We start from the raw sequence: 25,071 nt of genomic DNA on the forward strand, positions 1-25,071 counted from the left end.
CCTTGGAAGGGTTGGCTGTAAAAGGATTTAATTTAATTTTTGTCAGTTTCAAAATCATTTGGATTCCAAAGTCCTAGTGGAATGTAAACAAAAGCAGAAGGATACATTTGCTGTAATGCATCCAGATGTAGAGCCCCATGTCACTGGTAATGAAGAGTCATGATTCAATTATTACAGAAAGGATTAGCTTGTATTTAGTTTGCATTTATTTAAATACATTTTATTTGGGGGAAGAAAACGAACACTAGAAAGATGAAAGTAAACAAAGAATCCCAAAAGGAGTTAACAGTTGATACCACATGCTTGAAAATATCATTCATAAATATCTGAGTCAGCGCGCTCAAGGTCAAATACAAATACTACTATCTCAGTTGGGGTTGCCAGATTCAGGGACATCTGGGTTGCTGCTGGATATCACCAGCTTTCTGGGAACAGCCCTCTCTTGGCACTGAGGAACATTCAGGGTGCACAGCAGGACTGAGGGGAGAGGCCTTCAGCGCAGCAAGTTTTAAAATGGGATCCTTCCTTCCAGACTCTCATCAGCCAAGCAAGCTGGAGAGGTGAGAGCAGAGCAGGGAAGGAAACCAGCCGGTGGGGTTGCCTCGAGAGCCAGAGACTCTGGGAAGTACTTCTCTCCAGAAGGGGTGTGTTCTAAGCGTGGACAGAGGAGGGGCATGGGGAGCACCTGTCCCACCTCAACCTCCCCCCAGGCCAGACCCCCAAAGTGGTACTTTTGCAGATGCCATTTATAAAGACCCTGGACTTGGCATTTAATAAAGCAGCACAGAATGTAGGCTGGGATCCTTCAGGGACACAAGGACAGAGAAAAGGTAAACAAAAAGGGAGTCCTTTCTATGGGTTTCCTCCCCACCATAGCCAAAGCAGCACCTCATCCTTAGTGGTAGAGCCTGGCCAGTGTTGTGGAGGCTCTTTTTTTTTTTTTTCCTTTGGCCACAGGGCTTGGCCACAGGAATTCCCCAAACCTGCAGTTTTATCCATTTGTTCTGTATATTTGTTTGCATCTGCTTTTTTTGGCTAATTGCTTTTCACCCACAGCCAGTTTCCCTAGCTTCCTTTTTTCTTTGTTAAACCAGCACCAACCTCATGATCCCAGAGGCTGGGGAGAGGAGGGCACTGGAGAAGTACTGGGCTAAAGGAACTGATGGAAGAACTACAACTCCCCTCCAAGGAGCTTTCCTCCAGGTCTCTGGCTTTGAGGCCTGATTCCAGGGCTACTATACTTACCCACAATGGGCCAGAATGAGGATCTGGGGGTGGAAGGTGGAAAAATGTGGCTCTACCCTGGAAAGAGACCACCTGTGTTGCTAGATGGCTAAAGGCAAAGGAGAAACTCCACAGAGATGTTTGACAGGGTGGGCTCAAGAGCCAGCCCATGGGGGACTCACAGGAGAAGCACCATCTGAATGAAGAGGATCACTCTGGCAATTTCCTGGCGGTCCAGTAGTCAGGACTTCACACTTTTACTACCAAGGGCACAGATTCAGTGCCTAGTCAGAGAACTAAGATCCCACAAACTGTGCTCACGGTGTGTCCAAAAAAGGAAAAAAAGATCACTCTGCAGTGTGAAGGGAGCAGGACTGGAGTCCAGAAGCCTGATGATGGATTAGTGTATGAAGATGAACGAGTGAATCTTTGAGACAAGAGGATGATGGCTATCCCAGAAAGGTCTGGGAGATAAATTAGATGGGACTTGCGGTTGAAGGAATGTGAAAAAGAGGAATCAAGGATAACATCCAGGTTTCTAACTTGGACAACTAGGTGATTTTTGAAGTTACTAAGTTATCACATATATAGATGGTGGAAAAGGTCTGAGGATGCACAGTGGCAAGCAAAGCAGCTGGCCGGGAGGTGACAGTGGAGTCTCAGCTCAGGTAGTCTGCGAGCTGGTCTCCAGTAAACTAGGGCAGAGTGTACTGGATCATGTAGGATCTCTGGATTCTCGTCTGGTGCTAACATTTAGTAACTGTACCACTCACAGTGATTCTCTCAATCATCTGGAACCTGATTCTGCATTTATCAAATGAGACAACTGACCCACAGTTTGCTACCAGGATTAAATGAGAATATATGTAGAAGTATTTTCAATACCGAAGCTTTAATTAAATCTAAGAACTCTTCCAACTCTCCACAGCCCCCCAAATTCATCAAACGTTTGGTATTATATTCAGCCAGGCACCAGAGGTACAGAAGTGGACAGTGATCTCACGGGGCTGACACAGTCATTAGGACCTGGGGTCCCGACCTTGGCTTTTCACTTGAGAAACATTTATTTATTGATCAAGTAAAAATATTTTGAGCCCCTCCTTTTAGCTTATTCTAAAAACAAAAACACGAGTATCAATTGTTTTCCTTAAGGCCCCCAAACTTCAGGGTGCAGAAGATAAACTATAAAGAGATGAGCACAATATGTGCTCAGCACTGTGTAATAAAGGTCTGAGGCTGAATGAACTGGAGGTATTTGCACACTGTCTTTGCCAATTCAAATTTCTGTATATGAGGGGCAAAAGGATTACTGTTACTATTTTAATTTTTGATTGAAGTATAGTTGATTTACAATCAACCAGGGATTGAACTCGTATCTCTTATGACTCTTGCACTGGTAGGTGGATTCTTTGCCACTAGCGCCACCTTGGAAACCCTCTTAGAGACTGTGCTGCTGCTGCTGCTGCTAAGTCGCTTCACTTGTGTCCGACTCTGTGTGACCCCATAGACGGCAGCCCACCAGGCTCCCTCGTCCCTGGGATGCTCCAGGCAAGAACACTGGAGTGGGTTGCCATTTCCTTCGCCAATGCATGAAAGTGAAAAGTGAAAGTGAAGTCACTCAGTCGTGTCAGACTCTTAGCGACCCCATGGACTGCAGCCTTCCAGGCTCCCCCATCCATGGGATTTTCCAGGCAAGAGTACTGGAGTGCTTAGAGACTATATACTTAATAAAAAAGTCTTTAGATAAATGTTCTGGTGAGGTCTAAATCTGCTGGACATTTCATTATGTTGATGCCTACAAGCCAGTTAGCTTCATTGCAAATATAATTTAAAATACTAAAACAGTAATAATATGGAAGAAATTACCGATCCAAATAATCTGTTGTGTGCTAAAAATGTCCTTGATAGACATAGTCAATTGATGAACAAATATGTATGGAATACACATTCTGTGTTAGACATTCTATTAAGTGCAAGGAAGACTTTTTAATAATCTGTAATGCAAATGGTGACTGCAGTCATGAAATTAAAAGACACTTGCTTCCTGGAAGAATAGCTATGTTAGCTATGTCAAACCTAGACAGTGTTTTAAAAAGCAGAGACATCACTCTGCTGACCAATGTCCATATACTCAAAGCTATGGTTTTCCCAGTAGTCATGTATGGATGTGAGAGCCATAAAGAAGGCTGAGCGTTGAACTGACACTTTTGAACTGTGGTGCTGGGGAAGACTCTTGAGAGTCCTTTGGACAGCAAGGAGATCAAACCAGTGAATTCTAAAGGAAATCAGCCCTGAATATTCACTGGAAGAACTGATGCTAAAGCTGAAGCTTCAATACTTTGGCCACCTGATGCAGAGTGGACTCACTGGAAAAGGCCCTGATGCTGGGAAAAATTGAGGGCAAGAGGAGAAGGGGGCAAGAGAGGATGAGATGGTTGGGTGGCATCTCTGACTCAGTGGAATGAGTTTGAGCAAACTCAGGGAGATAGTGATGGACAGAGAAGCCTGGGGTGCTGCAGTCCATGGGGTCATAAAGAGTTGGACATGACTTAGTGACTGAACAACAACAACGTCTCCCTAAAGTCTAAACCAGCAGTCTCCAACTGTTTGGACACCAGGGACCAGTTTCATGGAAAAAATTTTTTCCAAGGACAGAGGGGGGAGGGATGGTTTTGGAATAATTGTCATAAGGAGTCAGCAACATACATCCCTCGCATGTGCAGTTCACGCTCCTATGAGAATCTAATGCCGCTGCTGATTTGACAGGAGGCGGAGCTCAGGTGGTAATGTGACCAGTGGGGAGTAGCTGTAAATACCGATGAAGTTTCACTCACTCCTTGGCCACTCACCTCCTGCTGTGCAGCCTGGTTCCCGACCAACCATCAACTGGTACTGGTCTATGGCCCAGGGGTTGGGGGCCCCTGGTCTAAACTGACCCCTTCTGAATGGAATTGTACTTTGTGAGCCTATTTTTAAAAAGCTGTTTAGAAGACAATCTGGTATAGAAAATTTCAGTCTTGCCAGACTCTTTCTGGGGTATTTCTCAAAGAGAAACATTTGGGGACATTTTTATTTTTTAAAAAATACTTCAACTATTTTTTAATCACACTTTTCTTCACCTCATAACGGCCAATTAACTTCTAATGACATCATTATCCAAGACAAAAAGGTGAGAAGTATAAGTGTTATCGTCTTTAGGTGGGATACACATTCCTCTTTAAATACACACACATACACACACACACACACACACACAAGGAATAGCACAAAAAGAAACTTATTACAACCCCTGCAAAGCTTTACCTCCAACCTTATAACCCAATGATGGCAATTTCTAATAATACTTGATGTGTGGATCTTTGGAGCTTAATCAGTTGTATTCATTGTGAATGCAATCTGGCCCAATATAAACACAGAAACTGTCCTTCAGATCTGTGTAAAGTTTGCTAATAAGTATAGCATAATTTTCACTATACCTTGGAAATGGAAACATTTTTTTGGTATTATCTTTAACAATGAAAATCTCACAGTATAAATATTAGGTTGGTGCAAAAGTAATTGCAGTTTGCACTGTTGAACTTTACCATTTGATACTGGAATACATTCTTAAATGTGGTTATGTTATACATCATTTTAATGTGAATTTCTTGCTTTATGTTTTTTGCTAATGAATTTTAATTGTTTATTTTATATGTATATATAAATATATGTTTATATTAACATAATAAATAATAATAAACATAAATAAATATATGTTTATTTTAGACTATGGAAATGATGGTAGACAAAAAGCAAATTTGAGCGATCTTCTTATTTGAGTTCAAAATGGGTCATAAAGCAGTAAAGACAACTTGCAACATTAACAACACATTTGGCACAGGAACTGCTAATGTGCGTACAGTATAGCGGTGGTTCAAGAAGTTTTGCAAAGGAGATGAGAGCCCTGAAGATGAGGGGCATAGTGGCTGGCCATCGGAAGTTGACAACAACCATCTGAGAGCATCATCAAAGCTGATCCTCTTACAACTATGCAAGAAGTTGTCCAAGAACTCATTGTCAACCATTCTACTGTCATTTGGCGTTTGAAACAAATTGGAAAGGTGAAAAAGCTTGATAAGTGGGGACCTCATGAGCTGACCACAAATCAAAAAAATTGTCGTTTTGAAGTGCTGTCTTCTCTTATTCTATGCAACAACCACGAACCATTTCTTGATCAGATTGTGATGTGTGATGAAAAGTGGATTTTATATGAGAACCAGCAATGACCAGGTCAGTGGTTGGACAGAGAAGAAGCTCCAAAGCACTTTCCAAAGCCAAACTTAAACCAAAAAAAGGTCATGGTCACAGGTGATCTGCTGCCCATCTGATCCACTACAGCTTTCTGAATCCTGGCAAAACCATTACATCTGAGAAGTATGTTCAGCAGATTGATGAGCTGCATGGAAAACTGCAGGGCCTGCAGCCAGCACTGGTCAACAGAAAAGGCCCAATTATTCTCCGAGATAATGCGTGACTGCACATAAAATTTTGCATTATCCACCATATTCATCTGACCTCTTGCCAACTGGCTACCACTTTTTCAAGCTTCTTGACAACTTTTTGCAGCAAAAATGCTTCCACAATCAGCAGTATGTAGAAAATGCTTTCTAAGAGTTTGTTCAATCCTGAAGCACAGATTTTTATGCTACAGAAATAAACTTATTTCTTGTTGGGAAAAATGTATTGATTGTAATGGTTCCTATTTTGATTAATAAAGATGTGTTTGAGCCTAGTTATAATGATTTAAAACTCAGGGTCAGAAACTCCTACTGTTTTTGCATCAACCTAATACTACTAACCTTACAACAGGGAAAAGCACACAAGGTAAGGTGGAAAATATACTTCCAGAAAAAGTGAAATGACAGTTAAGTAGTATTTTCAAGAAGCTCATCTTAGCTTAGGGAAGCAATTTTACTCCACTGTGTCCACTGTGTGCATTTTTAAACTATTGTAATGCTCATGGCATTCGATCCCATTACTTCATGGCAAACAGAAGGGGAAAAAATGAAAGCAGTGAGAGATTTTATTTGCTTGGGCTCCAAAATCACTGCAGACAGTGACTGCAGCCATGAAATTAAAAGACACATGCTCTTTGGAAGGAAAGCTATGATAAACCTAAACTGCACATTAAAAAGCAGAGAAATCACTTTGCTGATAAAGGTTTATATAGTGAAAGCTACGGTTTTATAAGCAATCATGTATAGATGTGTGTTGGTCCATAGAGAAGGATGAGTGCTGAAGAATTGATACTTTCAAATTGTGGTGCTAGAGAAGACTCTTGAGAGTCCCTTGGACAGTGAGGAGATCAAACCAGTCAATCCTAAAGGAAATCAACCCTAAATATTTACTGAAAGGACTGATGCTGAAGCTGAAGCTCTAATACTTTGGCCACCTAATGTGAAGAGTGGACTCACTGGAAAATACCCTGACGCTGGGAAGGATTGAAAGCAAAAGTGGAAGGGGGCAGCAGAGGATGAGGTGGTTAGACTAGGTGACTAGCATCACCTAGTCAACGGACATGTTTGAGCAAACTCCGGGAGATAGTGGAGGACAAAGGAGCCTGGCGTGCTGCAGTCCATGGGGTCACAAAGAGTCGGACACAACTTAGCAATTGAACAGCATCACCAACAAACTAATGTAAGTGCTCTGAGCATATTTAGGGTAGGCCAAGGTAAGCTATCACGTCCAGCAAGGTCGGTGAACTAAATGCATTTTCAACTATGATACTGTCAACTTATAATGCGTTTATTGGGATAACTAACCTGTAGATTGAGCAAGATTTATATATGGAATACTTTTCCATATCAAAAGCAAAATTTTATAGTGGGATAGTAAACTTCATAATGCCCCTGGATTTCCACATTCATTTGGAACAGAAGTGACTGCTTTCAGGTAATGCATTTAAGAGAGGAAACGTGATTTCAAGTTTGTTTAAGACTGCCATCTAGTGCCTCCTTTCTCCCTACTGGATGCAGAATTCTCTGTGAGCAAGTCAGTTTGGAGAAGGTCTATATTTAACTTTCCGGACTGGTTAACTCAGGTTTTCAATAGATAGCAGTAACCTTTTCCAGCTTGGATGTCATTCTTATGGTACCAGCTGTGCAGAAACTGATTGTCCTGCTTGGCAGCCTTAGAGAAAAAGTGAGGCACAGACATGAAGCAAAGTAAAAAACAGTCATCTATTATTCTTTGCTGACCTATGCAATTAGACATGACCCTCAAAACAAGACAAATTAACTCCTCTGTGGTGATGTAATCCCTAGAGCAGATGGATCGATGATGGAAACATGTAACCCCACCAAGGTTCATATTTAACATGAGTAGTGTGGTACTACTGCTGTGTGTGAAACTCTGCTCTGGCCGGTACAGCTGAAAGATTATGTCAGCAGCTGAACTGCACAGATTCTGAAATCAGAGTCCCACAGAAACACCTGCTGTAGACTAGACGGTCGCTGTGTGACCCAAAGTATTCCTCTGTGAATCAATGTGAAATCAATGTCCCAGCATGATGTTAGGTGGAATCACGCTAATGGACAAGTAAACTAGTCAGGGAGACACAGCAAAGCGATCTCAGCTTTATGAGCTCATTAGCCAATTGGAACTGGAATAGTTTCAAGACACCTGGGTGGTTATGTCCACCTACCTGAATTACCCTGAAAGTTTCAATTGGATACAGTTCCTTCTGTGAGTCACAGATTATTTATTTTATTATGCATTGTTAAACAATTGTCATATTCCATGTTGAAATGCCTGCCTTCCAGATGGAGTATGAGGTGATTTTGTGACAAAATTCACTGGAGTCCTCAAGTATGAATGAAGTGTATGGGTTTTTGATAAAATTCCATCTGGAAGCCCAACTGATCAAGACATTGATTTGATTTTAACAGTTCACAGAATTATAATTAGGCAGTTATGAATGGCACCCATATTTTCTAGAAAACATCTAGTTTACTCATAAGTAAAATAAATCTTTAAAGAAGCCCCTTTATATTTATTTCAGTGGCTTTACAAATACAAATGTGCAACCTGAATAAGTTAAGTTCCATATTCAGTGAGTTCTTGAAAAGTATTATATAAACTTTAAAATATATAGTCAAAACAAAGAAGAAAATATTTAGCTTTATTTTGAAGCAACTATTTTATATATTGGGGAGATTATTTTCACATGTTAGGGTCAACAATAACTAATTTAATGTAATATGCAATAGTCTGTGTTGCATATTTAACTTTAATCCCAAAAGCTGTCTTAGCAAATATAAAATCTTTAATTTCCTAGGTTTATCAAGCAAATCCCCTCAAATCACCTGTCAAATTTTACCTTCATCTAGCCACTGAAAAATGTACAGCAAAATGTAGCCTATTTGAAATGTGAAAGTAAGTATAAAAATCACGAATAGGTAATTTTTTGCACATGTTAATATCAGAAAAGAAAGAAATACAAAAATTTTAGGTTTCTCCATCTTATAAACTTGGTATGAGTTTCAAAGTCAACAAAAAAGACCAGTAAAAGGGAATTTTATGAAGAGGCTATTTCCTTTTCCAAGAGAATTCAAAAAGAAGCTGATTGGAAAAAGAAAATGTCCCTGTAACTTATATAGTTGATCAAAAACAAAACCCTTGGAAGCAGCTTGGTGGGGTGGGGTATGAAACCATCCAGTATAAACCGAGTCTGCAGTTAAGGTCAGTGGTGAGAAGCAGAGGAATGCCGGAGTCTCAGGCCTTGTGTTTGGAAACAAGCAGGGGTTCTGGTGGCTTTTCAGACCCAGCTCCTGGGATGGGAGCTTGTGTTTGTTTTTACGGTCCAAGACAACGAACCCCCAGCAGTATTTGAGTGACCTGGGCCTTTAGGTATTGATGTGAAAGTCACTTTTGCTCACTCTGCATCAGAGGGCTCATTTGCTAACTGAGGGCAAGCATGTGTCCTTCTGCATGAGTGCATTCCCCAGCCCAGCCCTCCACATCGCAGAGCCCTGAAGGATGCTGTGGATAGGTCACATCTTTGGATCTTTCTTCTCTTTTGCTTCCATTAATCACCCCCTTTCTTGTATTGTATAGGAATATGTCTCTGTTTCTTCAGCAAGTATATGTTGAATGAATAAAACAGATGGATGAATGAGAGAGAAATTTTAAGTGTGAACAATTTGGGTAGATTCCCCTGGTGGCTCAGACAGTAAAGCGTCTGTCTACAATGCAGGAGACCCAGGTTCAATTCCTAGGTTGGGAAGATCCCCTGGAGAAGGAAATGGCAATCCACTCCAGTACTCTTGCCTGGAAAATCCCATGGACAGAGGAGCCTAGTAGGCTACAGTCCATGGGGTTGCAGAGTCGGACACGACTGAGTGACTTCAATCACTCACTGACTCATATTATAATTAACCTTCAAAGATACATGCATGCTGAGTTGCTTCAGTTGTGTCCGACTCTTTGCAACCTTATGGACTATAACCCACCAGGCTCCTTTGTCCATGGGATTCTCCAGGCAAGAATACTGGAGTGGGTTGCCATGCCCTCCTCCAGGGGATCTTCCGGACTGAGCGATCAAACCCATGTCTCTTATGTCTCCTACATTGACAGGCAGGTTCTTTACCACTAGCACCACTTGGGAAGCCCCTCAAAGATACATAAGTATTTGCAAATAAAAACTATATACCAGATGGTCTTCATCTATACTTTAGAACATTTAAACACGGAAATAGTTATTGGCGTCCCCCTCCACAAAATATTTAAAATATATCACTAATACTTATTTTCCTTATTTAAAAAGTAACACACCTACAGCACAAATTATGAAAAAAATGAAAAGGGGACACAAAATCATATCCATTCCTAATCTACCCACCAAGGAATAAACCATTACTAATATTTTACTGATACAAAAGTGTCACTAGAGTTAGAAGGCCACTCATGCAGGGCTTCAAATCCAAAGCACCTGGGGACCCACAGTTCTGGGAAAAGGTCCTTAGTTTTTTGTATATTTTTAAAAGATTTCTCATCAGTTAACCCAGGGAGTCCCTCAAGCATTAAAGGATTGTTTCATCCTAAAGAAATTTAGTGCCTTCTGATCACTAATGAGACTCTACTCAGTTACACTGGGAAATATAAATGGCTGAATACATAAGAATATTCCACAAAGGAGTCAGCTTGAAAAATGAGAGTAATAATCCGAAGGCTGGTTTAAAATATTGGAGCAAAATAACTGAATTACGTTAACATGTAATATCCTCAAGCCAGGACCACTAAAGCATGTACATGTCAACTAGACCAAAAGCCAAGGATGGGCCCATGCCAGGTACTGCTCCCTTGGGGGGCTGCCTGAGAATCAGGCTCACAAGGTCCCATCCATTCTTCTCCTTATGTGTGGGCTCTATTTGGTCAACCTGTAATTCTGATTTACCATCAGTTCTGCTGCTCTTTAACTGCTGACTTCTATAAATAGCTGACTTGACAAACATTGTTTCCAAAGACTGGGAGACTTAAGTATTTTACCCTAAAAAACAAGAAAGGCAAAGCAAAGGCCATAATTCTTTACAACTGGTGGCTCAGATGGAAAAGAATCCACCCTGCAAAGCAGGAGACCTGGGTTTGATCCCTGGGTTGGAAAGATCTCCTGGAGAAGGGAATGGCTACCTACTCCAGTATTCTGGCCTGGAAAATCCCATGGACAAAGGAGCCTGGTGGGCTACAGTCCATGGGGTTGCAAAGAGTTGGACACAACTAAGTAACTTTCACTCACTGTGTGTAGCAGTGGCCACATGGTCATGTAAATTCTCTAACAAAGCCAAGGAAGTGATGATACTTCCTAAATTGGACTGAGAAGAAAAATGTATTATTAATTCTCCCAGAGCATTTGTACACATTTCCTCTGTCTCTTCTATTTCTTCCTAAACTGTGTGCAAGGAACCAGGACTCTCTCACCTGGCTGAGCAGGACACAGGGGCATTCAAAGGGTGGAGCTAGAAATAGGAACTTTGAGTTGTCAGGTAAAATATAGGATGCACGGTTAAAACTGAATTTCAGACAAACTACCAATCATTTCTTTTTTTCAGGGACATGCAATATTTGAGATGTACTCACACTAAAAATTATTTTTTTACATTCTTTTTTTAAAATATTCTTTTCCATTATGGTTTATCACAGGATATTGAATATAGTTCATAGGACCTTGTTGGTTATCCATCCTATATATAACAGTTTACCTCTGCTAATCCCAAATTCTCATCCTTCCTTCACCCACCCCCTCCCTCTTGGCAGAACCACAGTCTGTTCTCTCACAGTCTGTGAGGCAACATAAAAAAAAATTCTTAATTGTTTATCTGAAATTCAAATTTACCAAGCATCTTGCGTGGCTTTTTTATTTTGATAAATCTGGAAGCCCTATCACAAACTCCCTTTGTTCCTCTCAACAAGAGCAGTTCCTACTTGATAGGCTGGAGTTCTGGATAACCTGGTGTTTGAGAACCGTGTTCAGCTATCCAAAAAGTTTGTCAATCACATTGCTCAATGAATCTGGGCAACGCTCTGAACTCCACTGTCTGAGGACTTCTCATCAATGAAGTAGAGTGTATCTGGTTGTTGTGAAAATTAATTAAAGCTTATAAAACCTTTTGCGATTGGCATGTTCAGCCCCATATGCTACAAAATATTTATCACATGCCAGACTGCCTGAAAACATACTGATCGCTCAGTGAACAATTAGATGGCAGAAATTCTGAAAGATGTTAAATCACATCTTAATCTCACCACACTTAAGAACAACATATTGAAACACAGAGGGCCTTCCAACCTAAGAAGTGAACTTATCTTTGAAAAACAAACATAACATGACTTGCTTTTAAACAGTACAGTACTCTAAATTATATCGTTACAGATTTTTTTCAGCTGAATCATAGCTTTTCAAACAGGAGATCAAGAAATAACAATCAGGAAATGAAAACAGTTCATCTTCTACAAGTCTATTGTCTGCTATTTCTGCTTGGTAAGGTTTTTTAAACTTAAAAAAAGTTTTCATGAAAACAAAACAGAGATACCAACACAATAAAACACATCTGGAGGCCACTTGTTGACATTCAGGCTTCTTTTTTTCCCAACCATTAGCTTTCATGGAAAGCTCTTACAGTACTAAAGCAAATGTCATAAAAGTATAACACTTACTATATAATGTTGTCTAAACACTTGAGGCTGAAATTGAAACCTGGCAGTGAAACTGAAGAGTAAATAAATTTAGATTGTACCAACATAACAATGAAAAGACACAAGTGTAAATAAATACCTGGTGGGTTGGCCAGGCTAATGCAACATTTAAGGAGAAGAAGAGAGAGCTCTGATTCAGAAGCTTAAAGTCAATTACAGAGAAGAAAGACAGGGTTACAATTCAAGTTGTCAAAATTCATCTCTTATTTTCTGATCGAAACTGAGGTGTTAAAAAGGTGGCAATAAGTCCACCGCATAATTAATCTTAGAGCCAAATATAAAGATTTGTAATTCACTAAGCATCATGCTTGTCTTGTTTCCTGCTTTTGCACAAATTTTGCTTTCTGCCTAAAATGAGTCATCGTTCGGTCATCAAGACCCAACTCAACTATCTCTCCGTCCCTGGAGCCTTCCGTAACAAGTCACACAGAACAAACGACTCCTACTTGGCTTTGTGCCACTACTGTGTCTGGCACATTTCTGTGTTCGTGCCTCCACCACTGTATTTCACAAGTGCTTAAATGCCTTCCTTCCCTATACAATGGTGAGCTTTTCAAACACCGGAACCACCCTCAATTGATGTCTGTAGTCCCAGAGCCTAACACAGTGCCTGACAAAGCACAGGGCTCAATGAAGCTATGCTGAAGTGAAAATGATGCCCCTAAACTGAAATAAAAATGGAAACTTTCACATTAAACAGAAAACATGAGTTCGTAAGCGAAATTGTTTCTTACTCTTCAGAGGAGCGAAAAGGCAGTGGAGAATATTCAAAACAGCTACATCACTTTGAAGTGAATAAATGGTCAGGAAAAGAGGCAGAAGATGAAAGGTTCTACATATCCATTTAAGAAGCTGGAACAACAAACTTCTGTGAAACGTTCAGAAAACATCTTTGCAAAAGTGTGCCGACCATAACCTGGAGGGCTGGCCTCCAGACCAAGGAGCAGATGCGACTTTATATCTATCCCTCCCTTTAGCTGTCTCCTGAGAAGGCTCACAAAGGTGTCATTAAGAGATGGAACACTTTCCTGCAGCACTTTCACACACTCATTACCAGCTGATAGCGTTTGATCTTTGAGTCATGGCTGAAGTGACCCAGATTCAAACTGGTGATTATTAATGTCACATTTCTATAGGCCTTCTTATTGGAACAGCACTTAACAGTCACTTGTGAATCTGCTGCGATCTGGGCCATGGCTCATTGCTGTGTTCATCCCAACAACTCACAAACTCCATCTTCAGAGATATAATATAAGTGGTACCCTGCCTCCCGGTGGGCCGTCTGTAACTTCAGCCTAATTAGAATGTGAATAAGATCCAAGAGCCTGAGAATTTGCTTAAAGATCAGTGATTTAATTAATCACAGTGCTAGAAAAATGGACTAACCAGGGCAGTACGTATGGCCACACAGGCCAACATATATTAAGATTAATACAGAAACAGTTTCACCACTGACTGCATATTTACACCAGCTTTTACTGGGAGAGTCGGGAGATAAGAATTTTATTATGGCTTAAAAAATATTAGGAATGCAACTAAAATGGATCCTGGGCTACTCTTATTTTCCAGCAAACCCTCTTCAAACTTCTCCCAATTAATTCCAATTTGGTCAATGAACATTTTAACAAAATTATAATCACTGTGATTACATAAGTAAGTGAACATACTACTTTGAGTTCTCCTTTATGCATTTTCCACATTTCCCATTTATAAACACAGTGCTCACATTTGTAACTTTCAGTGTGAATATAAGTATGCCATGGCTGTAACTACATCAGATTAATAATTTGCTCTCTGAATATTAAGGCATTTTAAGCTCCTCATATTAAATTACAATGTAACCTATTAAACCAGACTTTTGGTAAGGGGAAGCCAAACCGGACATTCTCTTAGGTCTTTAAAACACAGCTACTGTTGAATTTTGAAATGGCCGCACTGTAACATGAATAAAAAGACCATCTTTAAAAGATGCACCTGGTTAACATGAATAATTCTGAGTAGACTGCTAAATAATTCTAATCAGGGATTTAGGTAATGATGACAATTAATAATAATAATATCAGCTATTTATTTAAATATTCATCTATTTGGCTGCAACGGGTCTTAGTTTCGGCATGTGGGCTCTTCACTGCATCACACGGGATCTTTTGTGGTGGCACACAGACTCCCTCCAGTTGTGGCACCTGGGCTTCAGTAGTTGTAGGACACCGGCTCTCTAGCTGCGGTGCACACTCTTTCTTGCTCAGAGGCACATGGGATGTTAGTTCCCCGACCAGGGACCAAATCCGTGTCCCCGGCACTGCAAAGCGGATTCTTAACCACTGGATCACCAGCGAAGTCCCTCAGCTCCTATCTATTAACTACTCCCCTAAAGTTACAGCCTCCAAACCCAGTGTTTTAGAATCAAGAAAATTTTGAGCCTAAAAGGTCATCAGGCCTCTCACTTTATCATTCAGGAAACTAAGGCATAGAGTGGGTAAGAAGTCCAGAAAATTAAGTGACCTGTCCAAGATTACATGCAAGTTAGCAGTAGTAGAGGCTATAGTTATATCAAAGCATTTAATGTAGAACAATATACACACAGAAATACTTATAAAACAATAAAATATTGTCAAACAATTTTAGACAGATCATAACTGCTTGCTCATTTTTCCTCTTTCTTTTGTTTGTTTCTAAAAACCGAAACCAAACTCCTTAGGAAGGTGCATCCTGAACTAAAAGACAGCTTCTTCATCAATAAATTGGGGATAACCTTGGTTAGACCTCTACGCAAAGATGCAGTGAAGGTAAATGAGACGAATCTGAAAGTGCTTTGTGTACTTCAGAGGTATTAGCCTTATTAGCAGTAAAGAACCCCCAAGTTAAAACAGGATAATTTCTGGACAAATAAGTTGGCACAGTGCCTTAATAGGAAAGCTGACTCACTGCCAATTTAGCCCTGGAACCTGAGACATTAAAATAATAATTTCGAGCAGCTATGTTTCCTACTAAGCTGGCTGAAATCACTTAGAGGATTAGCTTTTCACCTCTGGAGTTTAAGTCAGGATTTCTTGAGTGAAAGATGGCCCATCACCCTTATTTTAACATATGAGGCAATAGCACAAGTCTGTCTGCAGATACTGTCTCTACTTTTGTTTTAAGGTTACAGAGAAGCATTATGAAGGGGGATGTCCTACAGCTTCCTTGTTACCAATATTTCCTCTTGTTTCTATTAACATGGCATTGGTTTGTTATGTGCTTACATATCGTTGATCACTTTGTGATGGAGAGAAGGGAGGAGGGGTATTTGATCAGTCTCTTTCCTCACAGTCCATCACATTTCTCTGGCTTTATTCAGATAAGGGAGGAAACAGCTCAGAAACTCCACTGTAGTTGCCAACTGCCCCCTGCCAAAAAAATAAATAAAATAACCACTCCCCACCAAAAGACTCAGTTCTGGAAATTTTCAACTTATTTTCTGTTTTTCCTTTATCTAGGCTTCTGTTTTTCCTTTATCTATCATAGTAACAGAAATTAATTAACCAAGAAATCTTGGTTTCTGTTATACCTTTACCTTTCACATTAAAATGGTCCCCAAATGCCTACCCTTTAAAACAACGATGACCATTTGCTAACTTTATGATCCTATTATAAGATGGAGAATATAAGAGTAAACTCTCTAACTTGCTTATATATTAGTATTAACAATATAAGTATATATTAGTACATATTATTAGACTCGGGAGAGGATGCTCGAACCTGAAGCTCCCTAAATATTTGCAGTCATTCATTCTGCAGGTATTTTGTTAAGTACCGACTATGTGCCAGGCAGTACACTGATTGTGGGTAAAGTCACAGACCAGACAGCACAGAGATTTCCTTTTGGAACGAACAGCTATAATAAGGAAATATCTGTCCAGTAGTGACAAGGGCTATGGAGAAAAGTGAAGCAGGTTAAGGGTTTCCAGAGTGGCTGGGGGATGGTGAGGGCTCTGCTATTTCATGTAGGGTGAACAGGAAAGGCCTCCCCAGTATCAGATGACTTTTTAAGTTGAGACCTGAAATGATGGAATGACCCATGATGCCACCTGGAAAAACCCTACACATGTACTTTTATACTAGCTTGAAGTTCAGAACAAACAAGGAGATAAGCTGTGAAACTTCAGGAAAGTGAAACCTACAAATAATAAGGCTTATACAATACTTTGAACCAGCCCTCAATTTATCTGCAATGATTCTGAAACCCTGTTTAGTGACTACTTAATCTTTTCCTAACTCAAATGCCTTACAGTAGTATCTCTTCACATACTAAGAGAATTTTCCAGTTAAGTCGTACAAACAACCCAAGCAGATAACTCAGGTGTCAGTGTCTACTCTGAGGCCCTGATTAGTTGATCTGTCGATGGGCGTACACTAGGGAAAAAGAGCTGACACTGGCTGATTTTGTTACTGGCCATGCTTTCACAGTAAGAAAATTCAAAGGAAACTGGACAATTATCCAGGTTTTAGAAAGGTCAATTTTTAAAGTTCTTTTAATTAAAAAACAAAACAATACCCTCCCTCCCCTCAAGAACGGTGACATACAGCAGCAACAACAAAATCAATAAACAAGGTAGGGGTCAAATGTCTCCTTTTGTTCCTAAGTAAATGTGAACAGCAATTATACCGATAGACTTGCCTGCGTGTGCGCTAAGTCACTTCAGTCCTGTTTGACGCTTTGTGACCCTATGGATGGACTGTAGCCCACCAAGCTCCTCTGTCCATTGGATTGTCCAGGCAAGAATACTAGAGTGAGTTGCCATACCCGCTCCAGGGAATCTTCCCGACCTAGGGATCGAACCTGTGTCTCTTAAGTCTCCTGTGTTGGCAGGCAGGGTCTTTACTACTAGTTGCCACCTGTGAAGCCCCAACGGATTGCTTTAAGTTCTTTTTATCTATGTTCTACGGTAATGGTAATAATGTATAATGATAGGAAATAACCCATTTTTTTTAATAGACTGAAGAAAAGAGCAAAGAAACAAAATGGGCAGCAAACTCTTTTAATCCATTTCCACAAAACTATGCAACCAAGAATTTTCCCCTGCTTGATAGCAAAACTTTCAGATGCATCACAGTCATTATGAGAAAAACTGAGTGTGAGTCTCATATTTTATTGAGATTTCTGATTTATTTGATCTAAAACAATATATACATGTGTGTACATATACATATATATGTATACACATGCTGTGGATATGGACAGTTTTAAAGCAGTTTATAGATTAAGAAATACATGATGTGGAATCACGTCTGTAAAAGGATACAACATAATTGCTGGCTATAAAATAACAGTAATTAGAAATCTATTTAAAAATTTTGACCTCTGTAATCTAAAATATTTTAAAATAAGACTTTAAATTATAATAAGGTTTTAAATTTGTCATATAAACTGTGAAAACTTTATAGTGATTTGATTGTGTTATACTTAAAATGACACACATAGGTGATGGCAGAAAACTGGAAAATCATTCATTCAAGGAGGAGTCCAAGAGATCAGGAAACATAAGGCAAACTATGGTTTTCACAGGATAAACTGTTTTACATAATGCATTAATTACACTTTCAAGTAATGTGCTTGGTATCTTTTTCTGTCAGCTTCCAGATAACTTTATAGGTGAAGCACCTCCTTATTTAAAGCAATGAGACCAACTGCTAATCTGGGAAGAATATAGTCAGTATGCTACAGAGTATCCCCAAAGTCTGGAAACATAAGGGAAATAATGTGTTTATTATGATATTTTTCTCAGTATCCTCTTTCAGGATTTGAAATAGCTCAACTGGAATTCTATCACCTCCACTAGCTTTGTTCGTAGTGATGCTTTCTAAGGCCCATTTGACTTCACATTCCAGGATGTCTGGCTCTAAGTCAGTGATCACACCATCGTGATTATCTGGGTCGTGAAGATCTTTTTTGTACAGTTCTTCTGTGTATTCTTGCCACCTCTTCTTAATATCTTCTGCTTCTGTTAGGTCCCTACCATTTCTGTCCTTTATCAAGTCCATCTCTGCGTGAAATGTTTCCTTGGTATCTCTAATTTTCTTGAAGAGATCTCTAGTCTTTCCCATTCTGTTGTTTTCCTCTATTTCTTTACATTGATCGCTGAGGAAGGCTTTCTTATCTCTTCTCTTATCATCTTCTTTCTTATCATCTTCTGAAAGATGATGCTGTGAAAGTGCTGCATTCAATATGCCAGCAAATTTGGAAAACTCAGCAGTGGCAACAGGACTGGAAAAGGTCAGCTTTCATTCAATCCCAAAGAAAGGCAATGCCAAAGAATGCTCAAACTACTGCACAATTGCACTCATCTCACATGCTAGTAAAGTAATGCTCAAAATTCTCCAAGCCAGGCTTCAGCAATACGTGAACTGTGAACTTCCTGATGCTCAAGCTGGTTTTAGAAAAGGCAGAGGAATCAGAGATCAAATTGCCAACATCTGCTGGATCATTGAAAAACCAAGAGAGTTCCAGAAAAACATCTATTTCTGCTTTATTGACTATGCCAAAGCCTTTGACTGCATGGATCACAATAAACTGTGGAAAATTCTGAAAGAGATGGGAATGTCAGAACACCTAACCTGCCTCTTGAGAAATCTGTATGCAGGTCAGGAAGCAACAGTTAGAACTGGACATGGAACAACAGTCTGCTTCCAAATAGGAAAAGGAGTACGTCAAGGCTGTATATTGTCACCCTGTTTCTTTAACTTATATGCAGAGTACATCATGAGAAATGCTGGACTGGAAGAAACAAAAGCTGGAATCAAGATTGCCGGGAGAAATATCAATAACCTCAGATATGCAGATGACACCACCCTTATGGCAGAAAGTGAAGAGGAACTCAAAAGCCTCTTGATGAAAGTGAAAGTGGAGAGTGAAAAAGTTGGCTTAAAGCTCAACATTCAGAAAATGAAGATCATGGCATCTGGTCCCACCACTTCATGGTAAATAGATGGGTAAACGGTGGAAACAGTGTCAGACTTTATTTTTCTGGGCTCCAAAATCACTGCAGATGGTGACTGCAGCCATGAAATTAAAAGACGCTTACTCCTTGGAAGAAAAATTATGACCAACCTAGATAGCATATTCAAAAGCAGAGACATTACTTTGCTAACTAAGGTCCATCTAGTCAAGGCTATGGTTTTTCCAGTGGTCATGTATGGATGTGAGAGTTGGACTGTGAAGAAGGCTGAGCGCCGAAGAATTGATGCTTTTGAACTGTGGTGTTGGAGAAGACTCTTGAGAGTCCCTTGGACTGCAAGGAGATCCAACCAGTCCATTCTGAAGGAGATCAGCCCTGGGATTTCTTTGGAAGGAATAATGCTAAAGCTGAAACTCCAGTACTTGGGCCACCTCATGCGAAGAGTTGACTCATTGGAAAAGACTCCAATCTTTTCTGATTGGAAAAGATCTGGAGCGATTGGGGGCAGGAGGAGAAGGGGACTACAGAGGATGAGATGGCTGGATGGCATCACTGACGCAATGGACATGAGTCTGAGTGAACTCCGGGAGCTGATGATGGACAGGGAGGCCTGGAGTGCTGCGATTCATGGGGTCACAAAGAGTCGGACATGACTGAGCAACTGAACTGAACTGATTATGATATTTTTCAGAGGAACAATTATATCCATTGCTTTAAATTTGGAGACACTTTACCTGAAAGGTATTTGGAGGCTGACAAAAACAGATTGGGCATATTATTTGACTTGGCATATTATATGGCCATTTTATTTTGGCATAATATTGGACATATTATTTCATTTTAATTTATCTTTTATTGAGGTAACACTGGCTTTTAACATTAAGTTTAATGTGTACATTATATTTATACTACTGTGTACACTACAGAATAATGACCATATTATTTTAAAATCACTAACATCACATTTTCTAAGTTTCCTGACTTTTGGGGCTCTCTGTAGCTGTCGAGTGCTATGTGCCAGGTACTGTGTTAGGTGTTGGGTATGCAATGGGGAGCTATTATGGTTCCTCTGTTACATCAATTACCATCTACTCACAGGAGCAGAACATAGATCTTCCAGGAACTGGGTTAAAATATCCACATTTTGTCAGTGACATTAGGAATGAACATAGCTGTTAAGAATGAATGAACAAATGAACAAAAGAGAAAGGAAGGAAGGAAAAACGTTCAGTCCAGTAGGATTAGAAACATAAAATTTTAGAACTGGAAGGAAATCTTAGAGACCATCTAATTTAGTGGTTCTTAACCACAGCTGGGCATCAAATTACTTGAGGAGCTTTTTCAAGTTAAATGTGCAAAACCCCACCCCAAACCCACTCCCTTGAAAACCCTCTGTGTGCTTGCTTCACAGGTGTTTATGGCTCACATCTCTGGTTAACATGCACTGACCTGGACTAAGTCCCTTACTCCACATATGAGGAAACTGAGGCCCAGAGAGGCTGAGTGGGCTGACTAGAAATCACACAGCTATTGTACCACAGTCCAAATTTTCTGATTTTAAAAAATGAAGGTAAAAAAACTTTTGCACTATTATACCACATCACCACTGTCTGTCCTTGAATCTCCGCTCAAGAAGAAATCAGGATAAATGTACAAGTACTGTACATGTGAACTGTGGTGTTGGAGAAGACTCTTGAGAGTCCCTTGGACTGCAAAGAGATCCAACCAGCCCATCCTAAAGGAAATCAGTCCTGAATATTCATTGGAAGGACTGATGCTGAAGCTGAAACTCCAATACTTTGGCCACCTGATGTGAAGAACTGACTCGCTGGAAAAGACCCTGATGCTGGGAAAGATTGAGGGCAGGATGAGAAGGGGACAAAAGAGGATGAGATGGCTGGATGGCATCACTGACTTGATTGACATGAGTTTGAGCAATCTCTGGGAGTTGGTGATGGACAGGGAAGCCTGGCGTGCTGTAGTCCATGGGGTCGCAAAGAATCGGCCACAACTGAGCAACTGAACTGAACAAGTACTTGACCAAAAGCTCCTGAACCAAAGTAAAAAAGCCAATGTGTACAGGCAACATAAATATATAAAAAATAAGACCCATCAAGTACCATGGTAACCTGGTTGCTCCCTGTTTAAACAGCCAAGTCAAGCCAGTTTAAAACACTCCCACACAAATATCATTATTCCCATCAGTTTCCATTTCGGCACTGCAATGAATAATACTTTTGGTTTTTGTGGGTAAGGAGAAGAAGAGAGTGATTTCTTTTCTGGTTTATTTCTAAAATTTAGAAGGTTAAAAAAATATGTTTCCAGTACCTCAATATAAAGAAAGCCTGGTCTGCTTTTAACACGTTTGGCAGTACTTGAGGACATGTTTTTGGCTATTAGCCTGACAAGCTGTTTAAGCTTATAGAAGACCCACAAAGGGAACTTATATGATTAAGTTAGTTAAACACAAACATCTTCTCTGTATATTTTATTCCCTCCCTTCATATTCACAAAAACATAAAAGGCTAAGGCATTTCAGAACTGGGTGAGGGGGCAAGTTATTTATCACTTCAGCTCTCTTCTCAAGGCTTGTGTAAATAAGAACTGAAGCAACTCAATGAAATTATTCATATGACCCTTGTGAGGAACAAAGCTCAGCACCAGAAAGGAGTTCAAAATTCCGATGAAGCATATGTATTTTCTTACAAGAAACATCTGTGATATCCTAATGCACTTCAGACCTAACTTTATCTCTTTCTAAAAATTATGTAACATGTGCATACTTCAAGCACTGAACATACTTATTAATTACATAGTCACAGAAGAATTTAAAATGCAGTCTCCTTTTGACATACATTATAACAAGTATTCCAACACTAGAGCACTGAGGAGTCTTCTGACATAAAATCTAACAGTTCCTTAAATTGTTTGGCAGATATTTTGAAGCAAAACAAAATGCCACACCATCTAAGTCTTTTCCAGTTCCTAATGACGGAATTTAGATTATTCAAGCATGTAAATAACAGAGTTGGAAACATCAATTACAGTTAACAAGTTATGAGTTTCTTCAGAAGCATATCATATTATTTACTTATCACTGAGATAAAAGACAGAAAAAGGGAAGTACAAATGCCTTTGGTGAAACTATACCATGATCTAAATCAGTTTACTATTATTAGATTGAAAGAGGGTTGGTTGTATATGTGTGTGCATCCAGAATACAGCAGTGTAATGAGGGCAGAGGAACTGGCCAATGTATAAATAGGTTTTAACAGACTTTCCAGTTCAACCATAGTAACTATATTAGGTTTTGTCCCTACAAAACCACAGGGGCCGGGGTGGGCTGAGTATCTGGCAGCCTGGGGTGCTCAGCTGGTAAAGCAACATAAACCTCATTTTACCTTGAGTTGAATAAATTTCCTCTGAGATGGTTTGCTTAATTGAAAGAGTTTTCAAGGAGAAAGGACAAGTCTAAGTGTTGGTTGGTGGGCACTCCTTACACTAAGGCTAACCTTGCACCTTCTTCCAGCTTTGATCAAAGGCCTCCACCATCATTCATTCATGGTAGCACTCTGGATGCAGGCAGTAACCTAACCTCCAGGATCTAACAATCCCTAGCAGCCTGGGTTAATTTCAGCTGTCTCTAAAAGGGCTACATGAAACATGGCATTTACAAATTTGGATTATATAGCACTATTTATTACATGATGGAAGATTTCCAAAAATGCCAGAAGAGATGTTGGCACTTATGCAAGTCAACTACTGTTCAGCCCAAAGAAGCACTATATTCTATAGGATGCTTTTGCCAGGATTGAAAGAGCCTGTGTGAAAACACCCTAATTGGGACCATCTTAGCACCTCAGCTATTGGATACCCTCTGGCTCTAGGTGTTACGTTTCAAATGGGCCAACAAACCATCCTAGAAACAGAACCTCCCAGTCCTCTAACTAATCCCTTCACTCCAAGTCTTGAGAGTGTATATTTTCTTATTTTCAGATTTAATAAGGCAAGTGTAGCTGGTAGCTATTAAAAGATTTAAGCCACTGCTGTTTTAAAAGGTTTCAGTATTCAGAGATTTCAAGCCCATAGAGGGGGCAATGTGGCAGGTTTGGTTGCTGTAGAATGGTGAGATTATTTCCCTGGTTCTCTTCCTGTGCCCCCTTCCCCCACCAGCCCACTGTTTAAAGAATGTTCTTATTGACCTTTCTCTACCCTTTTAATGTGTCTTTAACTCATGTTCATGGGTTCACAAAAAGAAAACTAGAAGAATCTGAAGGAAAGACACTGGACCAAAGAATCTTCAGTGACCTAAATAGATAATTACAATGACAGATCCCTAAAGAAGGAGGCAGAAAAATTCGAAACATTGGCTACTTACAATACAAGGTCAGATAATCTTTCCTTCTTTTCTTCTTTGGGGAAATCCAAACAGCTGTACAACGTTTCTTTAAGTTTTCCTTTACTGAACAGTCCTCATGCTTGCGCAAAACCAAGAGTCATCCTAGAAAACCAGGGCCAATATTGTATCACATTAAGTGCTGGCTACTTTATATCAGACTTTTTTTTAAAGGTGACAAAAATGGGGTTGGTGGGGAGAAGGTGGTTATAAAAAAACTTCACAGGAAACCAAATAGCCTTTATTTAAATTAAAAGCAATCACAGGCTGATTCTTGGAACATACTTGGAAATGCTTTTTGGCATGCAGCTGCTACATGCCGCCAATATTGTGTGTAATTGGAAACATTTCAAACAGAATTGTTACCAAAGTCAAAGACCATAATTGCAAGCCGTGGGATCTGCGTTGCAGATAAAAGCAGGGCAGCTCAGGGAGAGCATGCTGCACCCAGGGGTCTCCTTACTGGCAGCGTCTGACTACAATATTTTCACTGTATTATCGATGTCTCTTTCTTTCCAGATCCCCAATGAGACAAGAAGGAAACACAGAGAAGTGTACACAAAGCAAAAACTGGTAGGTGCTATAAATCAGTGGTCAGGACAAAACTCTTAGAAAGAAGTACATGACTTCAGTACTTGAACAACTGAAATAACACAGCCTTCACTTTTTTTTTTTCCTGAAGTGTAATCCACTAGAAATAAAAGGCTTCTCTCCCAAGAGTTGAATCCAAACTTACCAGTGAGAAAAATGCAACTGCAGTCAAATCGGTCAGTTGTTTTTTAGGGTCGCTTAGGACCAAGTTACCGACAGGAGGAAAAAACGTTAAGTCCAGGTAAATGACAGCTGCTTGTTAGTTTACAGCTCTAAGTTTTAGAATGTTTACACTGGCTTCTGCTCTGCTGACATTTTTATTTTTATTTTATATTTAAAATCTCTCTTCATAGGGAAATGAATCTGGAAAGGTCTAATCAGTTCAGGCTGGGCAATCACTCTTGTTCTGCAGAGGTCTCTTCAAAACTGACCAAAAAGCATTTTAGAGTTTAGTCTAAACAAGCGTACAAAACAGAGACACAGGAAGGATTTTACATTCTCTTTGAGAGGTCTGAACCCCCAGGGGACTGGAAATAGTCAGAGCCAGTGGACCACTGGCTCAGGAATCGTTGTTGGAAAAATCATGTCATTCTGGCACACGGGAAAGGGTCCGATTATTCTGTCGTGTCTCCGTGCCAGGAGTGTCATGACATCAGCTTGCACCAACTTGTAAAACCTGTCTCTTCCCACCATCTT

The 25,071-nt window shown here is 39.9% G+C and overlaps 1 protein-coding gene across 2 annotated transcripts in view; it reads right to left on the bottom strand.

Annotated features, from left to right (window-relative positions):
• Positions 1–25,071, bottom strand: part of PRICKLE1 (prickle planar cell polarity protein 1) — a 112,952-nt gene that overhangs the window by 84,098 nt on the left and 3,783 nt on the right. For both annotated transcript variants that reach the window (XM_027542603.1, XM_027542599.1), the window contains exon 2: positions 23,767–23,889. The gene's annotated coding sequence lies outside the window, so the exon portion shown is untranslated. The remainder of the gene's footprint in view (positions 1–23,766; positions 23,890–25,071) is intronic.

Source organism: Bos indicus x Bos taurus, chromosome 5, assembly GCF_003369695.1.
Source record: "Bos indicus x Bos taurus breed Angus x Brahman F1 hybrid chromosome 5, Bos_hybrid_MaternalHap_v2.0, whole genome shotgun sequence".
Taxonomy (NCBI): Eukaryota; Metazoa; Chordata; class Mammalia; order Artiodactyla; family Bovidae; genus Bos; species Bos indicus x Bos taurus.